Raw genomic sequence first — 2,341 nt, 5'->3', positions numbered from 1 at the left:
CCGCATGTTTGTATTGCGCGGGCAATCGCAAGGGCTCAACGCTGCCTAGCTAATACTTTTAACGGTTTTAAATCAATTGCAATGCTATTTCTCAATTTTTTACTTTCAAGGCACTTGTGTCGCGAGATAAAGCTGTCAAACCTATCACTTTTGCAGTAGATATGACTTGGCGTTAAGATATTTTCCAAATTTTTGATTCGTTTCAGTTCCCCGCACTTTCATTGAACTCAATGTTCTCCGAAAGATTTCACAAGAAGTTGGTTTTCCGCAATTGTGGGCGTGACTGAACAACTCTGATGCGTGTTTGCAATTTAGGAACGACTTATTGAGGTTCTGCTTCTAGCGACGGGCGCTCGTTGTTTGCGCCGGAGGTCGACATCATGAACCGTTGATTCGTGGGTTTTCTGCTACTCCAGACCTAGCTGACCACCATGGCTTCTCTGACCACACAAAGGGAGTATGCAGCACTTTAGCGTCCGTTCTTGTTGTTTCAAAGCGCCGCCTTGCATAGAAATGTGTTTTACCCGGAATAGAACAGGAATGCATGCATTTTTTTTCTAAAAGTGAAAGCTTATTTGTCTACGCGCTGTTTTCTGCCAACATATTCTAAAATATATGTAATAGAACTAACCAGGCCTAATTAAAACATTAGTAAGTTGCACCCTCAAATTTAACAATAAGCCAGTACTTATCAAATGAATTGACTGATTACAAGCCCAGCACATTAATAAGCGACGCGGCTATTAGAACTCTGAACCAAGTTTTTGTCGATTCTTCGCGTTTCTGTGCTGTTGGTATCCGCCGCGCGGAACTCCACCACGTACGCCTCCATTTTCTTTACCTCAGCTGCCCTTACGCGCTGGCTCCTTGTGTCTTCCCACCATTTACTTCGTCGTTTTTTACTTCTGTCGTCGTCGGTTACTAGTGCGCTTAGTCGAAAACAGGATTTTCAATCGAAGTGCTCGCATGTAGCTTGCAATACATCTCACCTCGACACTACTACCCCTCCCTTCTTCCTGTCCCCCCTCCGCTTCTGCAGTATTGTCCCTTCCGCTCTAGACGTACGAACGGGTTTGCCCGAAACCCTGTCGAAGAGAGTCTGCACGTCACCACAGCACAGATTCTAGCACGGTGAAGTGTGCACCCTCTCTCTTCTTACAGAGAAAGAGAACAAAGCTTATAAATGATTGGCGGCATTATTCGGGGAAAGCTAGACGAAGCAGGAGAGCTCACATATTCTTGTCTGTGGCCACGCCGGCCCTTCCCTTAGCAACGACACGAGGATTTGTGCCGAAGAAAACCAGCATTCGCTTTCTTCTAGGCAGCTTGTGCAAAAGCACCAAACCGTTTTGTGGGCCAACGAATCTTGCCCGAGCTAGAAGGAGCTCTCCCTAGCATGGGCAGTTGCTACTGCAACCAGCAAAACTGCAACAAATTATTTTCGAAATTTACGCGGAGCTTTGCTGACACTTGTTTGTCCGGGCTGGTTGTGAAACGTGGTAGCTGGCGACAGTGAGGATGATGGGGTCCTGGTGGCAACGCCGCCATCCTGGCGCTGGTTGGCTCCCAGAGAAGCCCAATGGTTCATTTAAGATTTCGCGCATAAGGTACATTGTAAACAAAGTTAACATCCCGATTTCTGTTGAACCATCCCCTCGCCTTTCGAGGCCTTATATTAAATATAAAGAGCGCTTGATTCCTAAGGCACTCGAAATCATTGCCTAGGATCCACTATGGCGTGCGTAACAGCCAATGTCGAGCTACGCTCGTAAAACAGCGAAATTATTTTTCTCGCTTCACGCAGTGTTTTTTGTCGTATCGGTCTCAATGTGACCGAAAGAAAGATATCCACAAACTTGAATGATTGGCGTGGTTTACACACATCAAACGAAGTAAAAAATTTCAGGCTGTAAATAGAGAAGCAAAATCATTGGAAAGTGGAGATGAGTGCAAGAGAAAACAAGTTAGTGGCGGTTGTGAGTTACAAGTGTAAGTGGGGTTGTGAGTGGTAAACACCAGTGCGAGTGCGTGCGAGTGGAGGGTGGGAGTGGGGAGCACGAGTGCGAGTGAGTATGATGGCCAATGCGAGTGGTGAGTGTGATAAAGTGTCAGAGGCGATTCGGGGTGGTGAGTTTGGAACTTTAGAGAAAGAAGAAGCGACACCGAATGGTGGCGCTGTGTCTACCACGCAGGCTTCGGGTATGGGCCGGGCTCGTACAGTTCTACACCGTATTCCTGTTCCGTCATGAACAGTGACTGACGTTATGGCTTGACGTATTCGTAATGGCCCCAGCTAGATCTCCCGAACACCTCGGCCGGCACCATCATATATCGGCTGAAA

The sequence above is a fragment of the Haemaphysalis longicornis genome, unplaced genomic scaffold, assembly GCF_048455015.1.
Source record: "Haemaphysalis longicornis isolate Haplotype H1 unplaced genomic scaffold, Haemaphysalis longicornis Haplotype H1 scaffold_5, whole genome shotgun sequence".
In the NCBI taxonomy this organism is placed as follows: domain Eukaryota; kingdom Metazoa; phylum Arthropoda; class Arachnida; order Ixodida; family Ixodidae; genus Haemaphysalis; species Haemaphysalis longicornis.
Note: the sequence above shows the minus strand (reverse complement) of the source record.